Raw genomic sequence first — 17993 nt, forward strand, 5'->3', positions numbered from 1 at the left:
GCAACAGAAGAACTGCTCTGTTATTTTTTTCTGTAGAAAGAAAATGAGTGAAAACAAAGAGCATTTTCCAAGACATGCCTTGAGTCAATTAAGAGGCACCTTGAGTCTAAAAAGGTTGAGAACCACTGTCCTACACCAATATGTATTAAGGGAACTGGCCACAGGTAGAGTGGTTGGGGCCACCATGGAGCAGAGAGCTAACCAGGTGGGGCAGGGACATGGCGAAAGCAAAGTAGTTACCCAACTGGGAACAGTATCATAAAAGATTGCAAAGTCTGCTTTGTTGTACAGTAAAAAATCAAAGTGGTATGCAACCTGTAGTAAGTGGCTTGCAATATGCATATACAGCAGCAGGAGACACGCTGGCCAACTGCTTAATATGCCAGTGAAAATTACCAGTGCCTTAATGGGACAGGAAGAGGAACTGGAAGTGGCGGGGGGCGTTATGGGTTGCAGTAGACGGGGGGATGGGACAGTCTCCTCTGAGCTGCTCAAAATTCCCATGATTACTGTGTGATTGTACGACCCAATGTTAACATGTTGAGCACATGGCTAAAAAGAGCAGTGCTTTATATCAGCCCTTAATCTTACTCTTTTAGCAACACGGGCTGGAGAAAGTAAACTGATTGCTAACACTGACTGGAGAAACAAATCTCCAAACAGCAACTGTGATTTTAAAAGAAAGACAATGCAGCACCAAATACTACCCTTTCCAACCTGGAGAAACTCCTTTGGCTACATGGGGTTTTCCTGTGGGCTCAACCATGCTGACTGCAGGGGAAGTGTTATACATAAGATGAACCAGTTCTGCATTAATGAGCCTGCCACTGCAATGCCTAGGGATAGTGACTCTAGAGAAAGTGCATGCAGCTGAGTGCTACGTTCATAAGCTGAGGATCAGGTCTGAGCCAGAGGCTCTGCATGTACATATATTCTCCACCCACATCCCCAGTCCTCTTTAACTCTTTGTTTTGAAACAGGGTGGAGGCACAAGGGCTTGAGACTGACTCTGCTGCAGAAGACTAATCCTAATTAACCTTCCTCCTCCGTTAGATTCAGGCCAAAATACAAAATACCCATGTCCTGCTGTGCACCAAGGACTGTGCCACTAGCAGTATAATGTTTGTACTTCCTCTATTCAGCACCTTGAACTTAGGATAATTAGAAATTAACATTTCTGTAAAATGCTAAAAATGGAATTTGAAAGGTGAAGCACTGCGAGAGTGGTCTGACTCGCCAAAGATCTCCATTAGCCTAGTTACTATACCATACATGAGGCACAAGAACAAACTGGACAACAGGTACCTCAATCCAGAAAACCTAAGATTTGGTATACATATACATATATGTAACCCGGGCGGTACTCCAAGGGGTACCCCCTCTCCAACTGAAGGGATCAAAGCGGATGCACAATGCTGTGGGAGGTGTAGGGACTCTCCTCCCCTATAGAGCAGAGCCAGTCCACCAATGGGGACTTAACCATATACCTTTTAATGAGAGAACAGTACTGGGAACATAACCAGTATAAACCAGGGGGTATAGGGGACACTACAATGCCCCAGGGGGCAGGATTCAACAAAGGTGAGACACGTACAATCATAGACATCTTCATCCAGTTGACAAAAGACAGGGTTAACAAAATATAAAACACAAACAGCAGAACAAACAATACTGGTTGGTGAAATATAAAAGGCACAAAATACAAAATGCCAAATAACAAGGAATATAGGGCCTGGGTACTTGAAGGGGGGGAAACACAATGACCCTTTTCCACTGCAACAAGAATTTCTCCCTGTTACTTCACTCACCCCAAGTCACCCCAGCTGGGACTTGAAATCAGATCTCCCACATGGTAGGCAGAAACTCTACTACACAGTCACCAGTGCTGGTGCTGTGCCAGGCTGCCAGGGGTCTTGACCTTCCTGGAGCCCTGACTTTACATCGAGCTGCCTGGCCTCTTACTGGAGGAGCTGGAAGCAGAGCTGGGATCCTCTCAGGTCACTGCTCAGATCCTTGCTGGACCTGGGGAGCCCCTCCTGCTGGCCACAGCCTCTTGTAGGAGATCCTGGAGCCCAGTGAGGAGCCGCTCCTGCCGGCCGCACGCCGTGCCGCTGAAGGTCCAACTGCTGCCTGCAGGTCCCACTCCTTCAGGTGCTTCTGGGGCAACTGCTCCCACCCCGCTGGCCCAGCTCTTGCCAGCTCTTTGAAGGTCCTTCCTTGTGGTCCCTCCTGAGTCAGCCGTGCTGCCCCCTTTATCCCCCTCCAGGTGACCCAAGGGGCCAATCAGGGGACATGTAGGGTGAGTCTCTGGGGCCTGATTGGTGAGGAAAGGGAATCCCAAGTCCTCCAATCATCATCACCCCTTCAAAACCCCTGCCCTAAGTCACTGCCAGCTAGCCCATCACACCTACATGGGTGTTCATAAGAGATTTACATGTTGTAGTGGGTGAAAAGCATATACATTTCTACAAGTACTACTGTGTTTATTATATACGGGATATTTGTATAAGAGAGCACCTGCATTTTAGTCTAGATTTTATTAATTGTATTGTTGTAATTGCAAAAATCTACAGTTCTGGAACCTTCCCTTTATTTATTCCTGAGCAAAGACAATGAAAAAGATCAAAGTGATTACTGTTTCCAATAACAGTTTAAACCGATTTATTTCCAGTTCTAAATTTCTTCCAGGGGAACTGAAAGGTGAACAGGTCTTCCATTTGTGTCTTAGAATATTGTTAGATTTGGCAATGGAGAAGATGAGAGGATATATTATAGAGAAATAGATGCATCTTCTGATGAGCTGGTATGAAAGACATCTCTATGTAGAAAGAAGATAGCTTTAGGGATAGGTAAAGCACTTAAATCAAACCTAAACTGTAAATAATGAAAGGGCTGACCTCAGCAGAACTGGGAATTTGTCTTGTAATTGAATAAAAGAACAAAATTTTCTATTATCATAAAGGTGATTTAGGGTTAGGTGTCCGATCTCTTTATTCTCTGCTTGTTAGATTACTAAATATCCAGTAAGCTATGACTGAGCCAAGAAGTAGTATTGGTGATATTATCATTTTTCAACTATACTTTTTATATTTGAAGATGCTACTTGATCGTATACAGCAGATATCCAGCCTTTATGAAAGGCCAGTTAAAAGTGCAGAGGTTATGAAATGTTAGAATGCTGCTGCTTATACAAAGGCAGTTGGGTATATCTGGAAAGGGTAGATAATTTATCTTAGCCTATAACACCAGTAATATGACTGAAACTTCAGTGAAGCTTTGGGAGGATCTTAAAAATGAACTTCCAATGCATGCAATAATTCATGAGCAATTGCTTTACCAAGCCAATGTATAAATGATTGTATCTGTGTTGGATTGAAGTCCTGCCGGAAGATTTTCAAAGGAAATGTTTAAAAGCAGAATGCTTCATATAAAACGTTCATTTTAATTTCACAAATTAGACTTAGGGACGCAGAAGAGATGAAAGAAAAGAGGCAAACACAATATTCCACAGTACAGATGAAAATCAATCTTCGCGCTTTTATACTAGAATTAATATACATTTTTAAAGACAATAGGGTATAATTAGGAAACCTGATTGGGTGTGGTAAATAAAGGTCATTATTTAGCTTCTAAGCAGATTAGGATACTATAGAGTATTTGGCAATAATGCTGAAGTAAGAATAAGGGAGGGTCATATATATATGAGTAAGGATAAGGGATATATTATATGATATATATGAGTAAGAATAAGGGAGGGTCATATATGTGTGTGTATACACACATATACACACACATATATATTTACATGCACATATGCATGTGTGTACACAATCTTCATCTATGCACAGTATACAGAGGCTCACAGCAACTTCAACTTCCATTAAGATAGGCTGAGGATTTATTATGAGATAAATAATATAGGAAAGAGAACAACTCTGCCTCATGCAGCTGGATAAAAGATGAGCCCTGAATAACCATTTCATAATTTCCCAGCCAAAGAGTTCTTTCAAAGTTTGCATCAAAATAAGAGGCAGTTTTTTAAAGCTGTTTTGGCAAAATCTCATGACTAGATTCTTGTTCTACTTTGTAAAATAGCTTTGCAACATTTATCAAGATTACAGCAACGGTCTCAAGTGAGACTGTAATAGCACTAAAACCAAAAGGGAAAAACTATGAATCACTATCTACATCATCAAATTACCCACCTACTTGCCTATTTCTACGGTGTCAATCAGAAAGTGGCATAGAAAGATGAAAGTGGCCCAGCTAGTATAAGACGCCTTTCACAGGTGCTATAACCTTTAATACTGGGGTTTGGGTTCAGAGCTAAATCGTGCTGCTAAAACCCAGCTTTGAACAGAAAGCAGTGTGGTGGAGGAGAGGAAATCTGGGCCACAATTTCAACACTGCTAGCCCTCCGGGATTCTCTTTTCACCTTGCTGCCATTATTCAATCACTGATCCAAGCACTGCTAGACATACTTCTGAGAAAAGCCTGACAAAGCACAGACCACATGGGAATAAACATCGCAGCCCCTGGAGAACAAAAAGAGACTTTAATTTCCTAAAGTGAATGGAAAAGATAAAGTAGAAATGTTCCAGAAGAGATTGAAACACAGGAAGGAGGCCAAAGATAAAATGATGCTGGACGTTTCAGCTGTTAAAACAAGACTCTAATGAAGCATAATCTGTGACTGCCTAGAGGACTGAACAAGCAGAAAATGGCTTAAGTACGCTAAGGTTATGAGAACCCCTTCGGAAAACCATTTCCAAAAAAATGGCATCTTGCATCTGAATAAACTCCTAAGTGGTTGCAACGTCCCGAGAGTGATGATCGTGCATCTGCTTTGTCATGTGATTCTTTCATAGATTCTATCCCAAATTGCATTTGTCTTTCATGCAGCCATATTAATTATAACCCAAATTTAATTTGCTGCTTGTTGTCTCCCACAGGTCTCCCACAGAATCACTTCCAGTTTCGCACTGCCATCTAATCTATTTATTATTATTGGTAATTTCTAGGCCTGCGTGTTTTCAGGCTGACGTTTTATGAACATCATTAAGGCAGAGAAATACCGTGCCCCAATGCCGTGGACGCTAGGGCAAGTGGCTGAAAGCCCCAAGGTTGAGGTTGAGGCCAAGGTAGAAGAGCTCACATTGCAGCCATGTCAGAGTCCAACACATCTGCAAGACCTCATCACAAGGACGTGAGCGAGGAAAGGAAAGGCAGAGAAATAATACAAAAAAAGCTAGGGACATCACAGACCAAAATAGATGGAGAATTAAAACGGCTTGCCTTATACTCAGGCACAATTGGGGTAATTCTTCCAAGTGAGTCCTTCCCATTTCCACAGTTTAAATCTGTAAGCTAAAGAAATTCAATGAAAAAACCCCCTGCAGAAGGGAATTGTAGATGTGGAGGAGAAACTTTCAGGGACGTTCTAGGGCTGTATTGTGTCTACCTTATATTTTGTATATTGTAGTACGGTCTGCATAGTATCCTATTGTACATCCTTGTTTCACTTGCCTACAGTTCCTATTGCACCCATATTTCTTAGTTTTATATCTCTAGGCACCCCCTTCAGCCTTGAATGTACTTGGGATCAGAACAAAGGTTATTATTCAAATCACTTACTTTGATCAGTTTATTAAAGAGATACACTAGCATTCTATCACCTTAATGAATAGTTACAAACACCTCAAGTAACAGTTTGCCCAGATTCCTCTGTTACATTTTGCTGTTGTGGCTGGTTGCAGTGGTTGATGCTGCAATGATCATGTACAGCTAAACTCAGTTTTGAATCCTACTGTTTGGGGGTGGGGGGGGGGAGGAGTAAGCTGCATAATTTTCATTGCTTAATATAAAAGCATGTATGTTCATGGGGAACAGGCCTATTATTTTATAAATAAAACAGGAAAATAAATGTTTTAAAATTGCACAAATTACTGAATTAAATAATTCAAAAGTTCCTGTCTGCATTTTCATGACAATGATGCCACATAAAAACATTACAAACTGAAGAGTTACCAAAGATAAGAGTGGGCAAAATATCAATGCCATCTGGTCTCTCCTAATGCTCATAAAAAGCCAAAACCTAAAATGAACCAAAGAAAATGAGCGTCTACAAAAATGGCCCCGGAGCCCATATTCCCCAGCAGAGGATTGTGCCTACGATCCCTGGTTGCCCCTAAATTTTGTATTAGTATTTTAAATACAGACCAAATCTTAACTCAAACCACTGTGCTAACCTAATTAAAGGGGTGTTGTCAACTTGGAACACACACACACACACACTCTCTCTCTCTCTCTCTGTGGTTATATTAGTACTTTTGTAATGCATTGGTTATAAAAGAAGGGCATAGTATTGAACAGATTCTCAGAGTGGATTTTTTTCATGGTTGAAGAGAAGGAAACAGCCAAATCTTTTGGGTCCAGCCTTAAAACAAACTTCACACACATCTTACTGCAACTTAGGTGTGGACCGTACCATTTACATGGTACACTATCCTGCCACAAAGGCAAATTGTACAAACAGAAGATGAATGGATACTCCTCGTATTCGTCAGGAAATAGAGTCTAACTGATTTGATTTCATATGAAATAATCTGATACTAACTGTCAAAAAACAGCTGTCACTCATTTGTCTGATGCTGTTATCCAATGTAAAAAAAAAAAGTATATTACAGATTATAATGTTCTCCATAATATGGATGGTCCACCTAAGAGGAATAAGCTCATTGCAAAGGGCTAAACAAATGCTCATTGTAAAGGGCTAAATAAAGGCTTTTATTGCTAGTTTTTATACTTCAGCTTTCAAAAGGCATGTGCATCCTAATGCTTACATGCGCTAATGCAGGGAAGATGAGAGGGAAGAAACAAGAGAGTTGACAGAGGGATTTCCTTCCAGCAGTAACAGCAGAACAACTGCCTCCTTTCGCAAGCCCTTGGAAGTCCCATGCAAGTGAATGTAGTGGACACTGCCAGAAGATGCTCAGACTCTTCTGAAATTGGGTGCCAGATGATGATGTCATATATTTGTTTAATACCTTTGATCGATTGATTGATTTTTGGTTAAAAATGGGAAATGCTGTTTCTTCCCACCAGTGTCTTTTGTGAAAAGCAAGAACCACACCAAAAATGTATGAAATAAATAGGTACGAGTGAAAGAACAGAGCTAGAGTTACCAAGGTCTTCTTATGGAATAAATCTTATAAGAAAGAAAAATAAGGATGCAATCTTTCAAGCACTGAAACGCGTAGTTTACTTACATGAACAATCTCATTGAGAATAGGAGTATGCACCTGAGTAAAGCTACAGCTGTACAAAGCAGTCTATGTTGAAAACTTCCCAATTTGTGGTTCACCTCCATCCTATGACTTTGGTTGTGGTGCATGATGTCCCTTCAGCTCTCAGGTACTTTATAATCTTCTTTTCAGACTGACCCTTTGTTTGCTCCAAGGAAATGCTGCCAAACCCTGTCCTATATACAAAGGAATAACTACAGGTAAAGTGTACAGAAAAGCTTTTATTTGAGAGGTGCTGATCGTGAAAGAGAAATAACAAAGAAACCCACACATATCAAAGCCATGATGAAGCTGAAGAGCTAATAGCTTTAAATGGGTGAGGATGATTATTTTTGCAAAGCACGTGTATTATGGTGGTCCTCAGCATAGAAATAAAGAGAAGATAACTATGGTTATAATTTCATCTTGGCAACATAAATAGGATAGACAGACGCTTGATATTGTACGGTAATTATAGATGGCTGAACTGAGAATAAACCTTTTTTTGTAGATAATGGTTTCTGATTTTGAAGGCCATTTTTAATTCTATGGTTAGGGTTTCTGTCTCCAGGCCAAGGACACCAGTTAAATATTTAGTATAAAGTACAGTGGTGCTCTCTAAGCTTGGCTTTTAATTATAATATGCAAGCAGGCTGGTTAGTCATGGGTCAAACAACATCACATTCATCAAATTGAAAGAGAATTTTTTTCTGCATAATGAGATTATAAATGTGTCTGATAATCAGAATCTGGTAGTGTAACTTAAGTGAAAATGACCGCAGCATCTTTATGAGTACTCAGTGTTGAGAGGCTAATGTTAAAGGCTTTCAACACATTTCCTGTAGCTCAGCGTTGTCTAACTTTGCAAAACAGAGTCCCTCTGCTGCTATGTTATAGTTCTGTTCACACATGCAAGGAGAAAGGTGCGGTAGTACTAAGGAAAACAGACAGAGAAAGACATCAATGTGATAATCTCCAAGGGTATTTCACCGGAATGAATACCTGCAGTAACAGAAACAGAAGGAGCACTAAATTATTCATCAAAAAAATTACATTTTAAAATAGCGAAGTTGCTGTTGGAAGAACAAACAATCCCCAACAAATTCCTGTGGAAAACAGGGAATTGTTGATCAGTAACAGTCTTATACCCTAATACTATGGTAAGAATTGAAGTGATATGCAGCAAAAATCTCAATACCGTTGAAAATGTAGGGGTCTACATTAAACCTAGTTCATGCAGCATGCAGACTTGAGACAGAGCCAGATGTTTTCAGGCACATCCTTAGCTTAGGTGTAAAGTGTCATAGCCCTACTGCCTTTGAAAGACCTCTGACAATTCACACCAGCAGAGGGTTTGTTTCTTGGCTATCATGAAGGATGTTGGTGATGTCAAGTTAATGAAAATGTAACACTGACAAACCACAGACAGACACATGTGAAAAGGGGGCACAGTTAACCATGAGAGCGCTAAGTGGAGAATCTCTGGGCATCTGAGAAATGCGAGTAGCAGATAATGTGAGCAGTCTGCCTTAAGGGAAGTCTTGGAAAGCAGGTGTTTGGTAGCAGGGGAGAACAACGATAAGACCACAAATATTTCCATTTGGAAAGAGGAAAATAATTTTTAGTAGCTAAAGAATGAATGGGCGGGTCCTCAGTGGATATTCAACTGAATTCAGCAAAGCTTAGTTAATTTACACCGGCTGATAAGTCTGTATTATTTTTTTCCAGTTTGAAGTGTTACAGACTTTTGTATCAGAAATGCTCAGATGATTAGCAAAAAATAAAATGAAACAGATGAAGGTAATGGGGTGGAAGGTTCATATTGCTATTTCTGAAGCATTTTGCCTATTAGATGTTCTCCACATTTCCTATATACACGTTCTGCCAGGAAAGAGGCTTCTTTCGCCTACTTGAAAACTTTTCTTAAACAGAAAGCACTAACCCACAATCAATGTGAAATATTTGCCAAACATATCTTCACACTAACACTTTGTACTGTGCTTTACTTTTCATTAGAGGATCTCAGAACATCTTTCAAATATTAATTAAGCCTTTAAAGAACCCCTCTAATTACTGTATTGCTGTTTTACAGGTGGAGAGGTAGAGGCATAAGAAAGTTAAAAGATTTGCCACAAGTCTGTGAGAGAGGCAGAAAGGAATTGAACCTAGGAGTGCGAGATGCTGATCTCCAGCTTGAACCGCTGGATGATTCTCCTACTAATTAAGCATATTACAGCTAACACAGCAGAGTCATTTGCCATATTTAGAAAAGTATTTATGTGGGGCTTGTTTGGTTAAAAAATTTTGTGTTAATGAAGTATCATTTTTGGAATACTACAGATTACTCTCATGAACCCTACTTTTGGTCAATGTCTTCTTTCTTAACCCTCTTACTTTTGGAGCATTAAAGTTAATATGTGAATGTAAATTGTATTAAACACAAGAGAAAATATAATATTGAGCAGTGGGGCAGTGGAGATGTAACAGATTGGGTCGTTTAGCACTTGATCTGACTCCCACTGAACTCAGCGCCGTTCTCTTGACTATCTTCAGCAGAAGGTGAATCAGGCCCTTCGTGATCTCACATCTCATATAATGACGAAGGCTTTACAGGCACACTAAACCCCCTCCACCAAGGAAAGAAAAGTGCAGAAAGGATTTAGGTATTTGGATTTCTGACTGAAGAAAGTCCCATTTTATGCATAGTACAACAGTCAGAAATGAAGTGAAAGACTGATTCTTGGAGAGATTTGAATACAATCACCAATCAAATATGCAATTTGAGCATATGTACAGGCGCAGCTGCTAGAACAACAGAACTCTCCTACACTAAGATTTCTAAGTTTCTAAAAGGAAATTCAAAGCCATTACAATTAATAAGTAGGATGTCCCTTCTTCTCCTTTAATGGAATCAATTCAATATTGTTCATGTAAGTGTACAGAGATCACAAAAGGAGAAATACTGCAGTAGTCAAGTGCCATTCCTGAACATGACACAGGAACAATCTTGTTAGATGAATAAAAACCTCCTGTATCAAATGGTAAATGAACATGATTATTAAGATGATTATTATGATTTTAATGGGCAAAGTGAGCTGCCCATTAAATGCACAAGCTGTTTGAATCCACGTGCACAATGGTGAAACTCAGCAAATACGTTGTTCTTGTTCACCTTAGTCAAGCAGTTACTAGTGCCACCGTAATCAATAAGACTGGCTGTAGCATGAGTCCAGTGGCCAGGATGTTACCCAGGCTTTGCAGAAAACAAATGCTACAGAATCACTGAGATGACCCTGAAGGACTGTGAATTTGGAAATCTGAATATCTCAAATCTGGCACTGCCTTCCCCATTACACGATGCCAGCATAACTCTCCTGATTTCAGGACACATCCACTGCTTTCAGTGGCTAAACTAGGTTCACACAGAGGTCAGCCAAGTCCTGGAGGTTGTGTCCCCTGGCAAAGAAAGTGTTGTGGAAACCTCCCCCCTCCCCGAAAATAGTTTTAAAATGGTTAAAGCACAACACCTCTTGCAAATTTTCTAGCAGCTGTCTTAATGCAAAACGTCGAATCACCATAGCACGTCACGTACTGCGCATAATTGATTTAGACTGGCATCTCCTCGGCTAGACATATTGCACAGGGCTTAGTGTGGTGCTCATTGGCTTTGGGCTCCAGGGATGAAATAAAGAGAGCTCTGGAAAACTTGCTCTTCAATGCAGTTTAAACAGTTTCACTCCATTCTAAATGTCAGGCTAAAATTTTCCAGAATTTTAAATGGCCGAGTCTACACAGGCAGGTGATTTCAGAAGAATGCATCCTGAGCACTATTGTATGAATATTTTTTTAAAGCCCGCTCTTTGCTATAGAAGGCCAAGAACACCTGCATCGATAAGGTGTGCTGTTGCTTTTTCTTTGCTAGCTACGAACTGACAAATAAATGATATATTCCTTTATGCTCTATTGTACTGCTGCAAATCCCACTCTGCTCTGGGAAAGTGTGGGGGGAGAGACATAATGCAATTACATCGCTTTCTCAAGTAGTAAAGGATTTGCCAGGAACTCTTGTAGTGCAGTGGGGAGCCATACATATCACAGTAGCCTTTGCAATGTGACTAGACTTATACTGAAAGACAGTAATACCTGGGTGACTGTATCTGAAGGTACTTGAGAAAGAACTGGGATGGCAGGAGGAGACAACTGAAGGAGCCAAACTGTCAGCTAGCAAAACACAAGAGATCACAGAACAACTATTGCCATTCGAGAATTATGATCCTTTGGGAGCATGGCACCAGGTTGTAAGCTCTCTGGTATTTCATATGTAGCTTTGGAAGACAGTGCAAATACTTTATACTTGGTGCCAGGTGTCTCCTGACAAGCTCAGGAACAGGAACTTCCTTACTATATAGCAGCAGGAGTTATCTCCAGCAGAAGGCAGCTTCTTTCAGGGCACTGTGTTGGTTGAGGCAGCTTTAAGTTCAGGCGTTAGGGGACCATGCTGGTGAGAGCTGCTTGTGGGATCTTTTAAATCAGTGCTTCCTATGGCCAACCTCCTTCCTCCTCACCATGGCTAATGTTTCATTCCATGCATGGCCCTGTGGAGGCTGTAAAGCAGGTCAGATGCTGCAGACGCTTTCTGGATGAAATGATCCCCTGCCACACTCTACTGAATACACATTTATTCAAAAGAGCTGAGTTGGATGTTTTCCTAAAGCAGTGTTTCCCAGTTATTAGTAGAAATATTGATGCATATTTCCAGGGTCAGATCCAGATAGTAAAAACAATGCTATACCATTGCATGACTTAGGGGACTGGCAATGTGGGGCCCTTTCATTTCTAGTCTACAGGGATGACTCAAACTGATAATACCTGAAGGTCATTGCCATCTGCTGGTTGGAGTACGCATATGAAATGAACTTGTGGCCTCAGTCCAGATCTTAAGTGAACAGGTGTCCACCTTGCAACAATTGGCAGCCCTTGAGGCTTGTGTGCATACTGTGCACGTGATATCTCTTATGCATGTGTTATCTCTTATATATGGTATATATATGGCTTCATTTCCCCAGGGTGATCAATCTTCCACCTTTTGCGAATTTAAAAAATGACAACAGAAGCACGGCAATCTCCAGGAACTGATACACTGTGGGCTTGATTCAACTCAGCTGGCTCAGAAGGATGTCAAATAGATTAAACAATCTGTGATTTACTATCTTCAGGTTTTCCAGTCTCTCTTTTTCCACAGCTTCCTGTTGCACTTACCTAATTCATTCTTACTATTATTACTTGTTCACGGATTGTCCACGAAGGTCCTTATGTTATGGGTCCCAAAATTGATTGTGTGTCTTCATTGATTTTGACTTTATTAAAGGTGATCCAACTGGACACAGGTATCTAGTCAGGGAGAAGGTAGGCTATGTTTAGGGCAATTTTTCTAGCCCCCTCCCAATGTGGGGTGAGCAGAGCAGATCCTGAACAGCACTTTTGGCAGTTACAGCTGCCAAATCACATTCCTGCCTCTTCCAAGGGCTAGACAGCCTTCTTGCAATTTCTGCCTTCATGTCTGTTCATGACTTGGACCATCCAGACCTCACAATCCTGCTCCTGTCATCACTAGCTGGTCACCAAAGGCCTTGAAAAATGTGCTGGAAAAGCTGTTTTCATGGAAGATGTCTGTGCATGATTTCTTTTATTGTGGAGAAGCTGTTACACATCAGCTTCCACCCGGTTCTTGACAGAATGGGATCTTAATCCAATGGCAAGGAGGCCAAAACAACTGGAGATCTTGTTCTGCTACAGCCTTCATCTGCTTTAGCCATTGAGATTCTAATATCTTCTTCTGCCTGCTCCACTATTAACTATTGACCTGCTCCCCTATTCATCATGTCACGGCACTGTTAAAGGATATTCAGGAGTTAAAGCATTGTCATCTGCTGTCCCCACCACATCCTGGTGGCGCTGTCACTGCTTGGTCCGTAATTCTTTATTTGTTAGAGTTACCCCTGCTTATTTCACTGCTAACTTCCTCTAGAGATTGTTTCTTTATCCACCACCTGTGTACGCACTTTGCTAATAGTGAATACGCAGAGTGCCACACCACAACCATGGCTTGAGAATTCAGGTGACAGAAAATCAATGCTGCTGCGCAGAGTGAGAGCCAGGGAGCAGGAGATGGGCAGTTCAAAGAACATGGAGGTGGTTATACCTTCTTCTGGAAGGGTAAAGAGGAAGGAGAACACCAGCTTCATGGACTTGGTTTTACCATCAAGAACTGCTACACTGTGGGCTTGATTCAACTCAGTTGGCTCAGAAGGATGTCATTCTTGATGCTGCCGATGAAACCAATGAGGACTTCTATGCCAAACTTGACCAAGTCCTTTCTGATGTTTAGGAGGGAAACAGACTTATTCTTCTTGGTGATTTCAACACCAGAGTAAGAAGGGACTCAAACCTCTGGAATGGAACCATCAGCAAGGAAGGAATAGGAAAAGTCAATTTCAACAGCATCCTCCTCTTGACCAAATGTGTGGAAAATGGACTCACAATTACTAGCACCCTATTGCGTCTGAAAAACAGGTGCAAGACATCACGGCAACACCCATGATCTAAGCATTGGCACCTGAGGGACTATGTCACGGTTTGTGCTTGGGATCAGAAAGATGTTCACATCACCCAAGCTATGCTAGGAGCTGAGGACTGCTGTACCGATCATTGACTCATCTACTCAGTTATGTCACTCAAACTGGCTCCCAAACAATAGCTGCAGCAGAACAATGTCAACAGAAGACCAAAGTTGAAAGACTCAAGGACCTACTCAAGCAAGACCTCTTCTACCACTGCCTCAATGAAAAACTGGTGATTTCCAATCAACAACAATGGCAGAATGTCAGCAGTGCTTGGGGTGTCTTCAAGTCCACAGTCATCATAGCCTACGAAGATACAGCGGGAAACATCAAGATTGGTTTGATGACAATGATTGGGAGATCCAGGAGTTGATCGACCATGAGTACAAGGCCTTTTGTGCTTGCTAGAATGACTTCAGCTCCAAACAAAAGAAACCGAATCACCAACAAGCCAAGGCGGTGTCCAAAGGAGGACCTGTGATATGAAGAACAGATGGTGGGAAGACAAGGCAAAAGAGATTCAACATCCCACTGATATTTCATAGATTTCATAGACATTAGAGCTGGAAGGAACTTTGCAAGATCATTAGGTCCAGCCTCCTGCCCCAGGGGCAGGAATTCTGCTGGGGTCAAATAATCCCAGCAAAATAAGCATCTAAGTGTGTTTTAAAGGTGTCCAGAGTAGGTGCTTCCACCACTTCTGGGGGGTGTCTATTCCAGACTCTGGAGACTCGGATGGTAAAGAAGTATTTCCCTCTGTCCAGCCTAAAACGGTCTTTCAGGAGTTTGTGACCGTTGGACCTTGTCATCACCTGGGGTGCTCTGGTGAACAGGTGTTCCCCCAGATCCTGGTGCACACCCCTAATATACTTATAGGCCACCACCAAGTCCCCCCTGATCCTTTGATTTTCCAGGCTGAAGAGTCCCATGCCTCTCAGCCTTTCTTCATAAGACTTGTTGTCTTGTCCTCTGATCATGTGTGTATCCATGATATAAGTGGTTTTTTCAGTGCCGCTAAAGCCAGCTGATCTGAGCACTCAGGGACCAACCCCCCTGAGACTTAAGGATAGAGGAAACCTGATCATGGAAATGGGAGCAATTAACACCCTTTGGAAGGAGCATTTTAAAGACCTTCTCAATTGAGAATCTCTGATGAGATTCCATCCTGCAACATCCAGTCAGAGATGATCTAGGAATCCCTCCAACCCTTAATGAGGTGAGGAAAGACATCAAACAGATAAAGAATGACAAGGCACCTGGAGCTGATGGAATCCCCACCAAAATCTTCAAGCAGGGGGGAGAGGAGCTCACATCACAGCTCCATGCCCTCATCTTAAGGATTTGGAAGGATGAGAAAATCACAGATAACTTCAGGTACACAATGATAGTGACAATCTTCAAGAAAGGAGACAAGTCTGACTGTGGGAATTATAGAGGGATCACCTTGCTGTCCACCACAGGAAAGATCATTGTGCGAACTATCCTGAACTGTATCCTTCCACTGAAGAGCTCCTCCTAAAATCTCAGTGTGGGTTTAGGGCATCAAAAGTCACAACTGACTTGATCTTAACAGCCAGCTACAGGAAAAATTCTGGGAACAACATAAGCCTCTTGACATGGCTTGCTTTGACCTCACGAAAGCCTTCAACTCTGTCAACTGAAAAGCGCAGTGGAGGATCTTTCTGGAGAATGGAAGCCCACCAAAATTTGTCACCATTCTCTGCCTGCTCCATGATGGTATGTGAGCAGTTTTTCTCAGTAACAGATATATCACAGATCCCTTTGAGGTTAGGGCAGAAGTTAAGCAAGGCTGTGTAATCACTCCAACACACTTTTTGATATACTGTGATGCTACATCTGACCACCAACAAGCTTCCAGTTGGAGTGGAGCTTGTAACAAGTGGGCACCCCAAGGCGAGTTGAGTTGTTGGCCTTCCCAATTGTCTCTGGGATAACTGCCTGCCTACCTCTCCTGCTATACCTTTGATGTCACAATTGAAAGTTGGTAACAAGTCAGGAGGCTACCCATTTACTGGCCCTGATGCCAAGGGCCTATATCCACGGCTCCGACCTCTCCTATACCATGTCCTATGCCTTGCAGATGGCATCCATGGCCTAATACCCAGCCTATAACTTGTTTGGCCTAACACCTGGCCTATAAACCCTTTCCCTCACACTGGGACCCGCACTCCAGTGCCTCACATTGGGATTCTCACTCCTATGCCCTCACACTGGAGCTCGCAATTTCTGTGCCCTCACACTGGGATCTCACTCAATCAATCGGGGCTCCCAGCCCCCACCTTTTCCTCGGGTTTCAATTCAGCTTGGGACCCTTTTCGTCTCCTCATGCCCCCACAATGAGGCCTCATCCCCTGCCCGACACTGGGCCTCCATCCCCTGCCCAACACTAGGTCTTAATCCCCTTACCTCCTTGCACCAAGAGCTTTGCACCCAGCTCTCTTGTAGGCTTAGGGCCCCACCTCCTTGGAGCCTCACACCTGGCTCCTTTAGTTTCCCTCAGGCCTTGCTGTGGACCTGGCTGTCTCTGACCCCTTCACCTGGTCAGACCCTGCCTCAGACTCCACATAGTAACCTGGGCCCCTGCTTTGTTCTCCGGGTATGCTCCCCTAGATTTCCTCTCCACGTAGTAACCCACAAGGCAGTGGGGGCTGAGGTTTTCTGGCACCCCATACCTGGCCTTCACTAGGGAGGCAACTGGTGTGGCATTTCCTGGAAGCTGTCCTGCAGGAGGCAGCCCCACCACACCATCCTACCCAAGCAGGGTGTAGTTTTAGGTCATGCCTCAGGACCAGGAGCCTCCACCTTCCCTTCCCATAGCTCCCGCTCTGTACTTCCAAGATCTCATGAGCAGCAGCTCCAGCCAGGTGGTGTTCTTCTCCTGACTGCTAGCAGCAGACTGCTGGCTTCACTGCTCAGAGCCCTTTTCTTATAACAAGGAGCTGGAGCCTATTCCCAATCAGATAGTTGTGCCTGATTAGGAGTGCAGACAGCTTCAGGCTGCTCTGCTGTTTGCCCACACCCCTGTGAGTGACAGAGCTAAAATATCAAATGGATGGCAAGCTGTTTAATCTCATCTGACTCCGAGCCAAAACCAAGACCACCCCAACCTCAATCACTGAGTTCCAGTATAGTGATGGTGCTGCAGTGTTTGTCCACTCAGAAGCAGACCTTCAGGCAATCGTCAACATCTTTATCAAGGCATACAAATGTCACACAAATGTCTGAAGCACACCAACGGCACACAAACATGTAAAGTCATGCAGGAGCTTCCTTGCCAGCACCCAGACTTTCGATGCCACACCCCATGAGACACAACTACAGATGTGGAACAAGAGGCTGAAGAAAATACTTGACAGAGAAAAAATGGACATTCCAGTGGCCAAGTCCTTGCAACCAGGGACTGATGAACTATGGCAAAAGTGACAATATCTCAACCGCCTATGTACTGGAGTTGGATGCTCCAACAAACTAATGAAGAAGTGGAGCTACACCATTGGTTCAACCACCTGTGACTGCAGCATAAAGCCTCAGACTACGCAACACTTGCTGTAATGCAGCTGCTTGAAGGGACATGTATAACGAAAGATCTTACAAAGTACAATAAACAAGCACAAGCATGAGTAACAAAATGGTCAAATATGGTGTAGAGACATTAGAAGAAGGCTAAGGCATACAAGGAAATGGTATTGATGCTTACCATTCAGAAGACTAAGGTCTCCACCAACAAGCTTTTAATGACCAGGACCCAGCTCCAGTAATTCAGAGTCATGGTGAGACTCTGGGGAACATTGAGTATTTCCTGTACCTTAGAAGCCATCTCTCGCAGAAGGCTGACATCAACAAAGAAATCCAATGTCACCTCAAATGTGCAAGTCCAGCCTTTGGATGCCTGAGGAAATGGGTGTTGACAGATTGTAACATCAGATCTGAAACCAAGCTCATGGTTTATCAGGCAGTTGTGATCCCCACCTTACTGTACGGAGCTGAGACATAGACAATGTACAGAAGATACTTCAAGTTGTTGGAGAAGTATGACCAATGCTGTTTGCGGAAGATCCTTTGAATCCAG

This window comes from Alligator mississippiensis, chromosome 8 (assembly GCF_030867095.1).
Source record: "Alligator mississippiensis isolate rAllMis1 chromosome 8, rAllMis1, whole genome shotgun sequence".
NCBI lineage: Eukaryota > Metazoa > Chordata > Crocodylia > Alligatoridae > Alligator > Alligator mississippiensis.